This window comes from Musa acuminata, chromosome BXJ2-11 (genome assembly GCF_036884655.1).
Source record: "Musa acuminata AAA Group cultivar baxijiao chromosome BXJ2-11, Cavendish_Baxijiao_AAA, whole genome shotgun sequence".
NCBI lineage: Eukaryota > Viridiplantae > Streptophyta > Magnoliopsida > Zingiberales > Musaceae > Musa > Musa acuminata.
The window spans coordinates 6,316,625-6,317,500 of record NC_088348.1 but is presented as its reverse complement, the minus strand read 5'-3'; positions in this window follow the sequence as shown (position 1 = coordinate 6,317,500).

The following is an 876-nucleotide window of genomic DNA, read 5'->3' as shown; positions in this document are numbered from 1 at the left end:
TGATATAAAGGGTCTTCCCTTCTTTTTGACAATGACAAAGTGGGAGATAAAAGATGTTAGCTCGCACAATTCAAGAAGAAAGTAAAAAATTACACTTCTCAAAAGAGAAGAAAGAACTTGCTTCTTGAACATCTCAAATTGTTAGCTTTCATATTGTAAAACAATGTAACATTCTGTTAGCTTATGTTTTTGTAAAGAAAGCACTAGCTTGCCTATCTTGAGAAGCAAAGAGTTGCTATCTCAAAATTGCTATCTTGCACATAGCAAAGAAAAGCAAATTTGTAAACTTATACAATTCTAAATTATTGCTAGCTTGTATATTGCAAAACTTGCTTTCTCTTTTAAATACTTACTAGCTTGAACATTGCAAAACAAACATGCTGAACTTGCATATCTAGCAAAATTTACAAACTTGAAAAAATCAAATTTTTGCTAGCTTGTATGATGATAAAACTTGATGTTTATTATGCAATGATTTGAACTCCTACTTCTAAACACATGAGAATTGTACTTCTCCTTTTTGTTGATGACAAAGGGGGAGAAGTATGTTGATGACATGCATGATTTGATCATGGCATGTTTGCTTAGATTTTTGAATCCAAGAGTTTCTATCAATATGGCATATTGATAGGGGGAGTTTGGTTAAACTCCGGGAGTTAAGGTTAACTCCGTTGTCGATTGGTTGTCATCATAAAAAAGGGGAAGATTGTTGAATCTCAGATTTTAATGATGAAACCAATCGATATATGTTTATGTTTTAATCTACGTTTTGAGTGACGTAGGATAATTCGATTAAGATGAGACAATTAAAGCAGAAAAATCATGTTGGGCTGGAGGAACATGTTAGAAGATTGGACGTCGGACCGGTGGATCGGT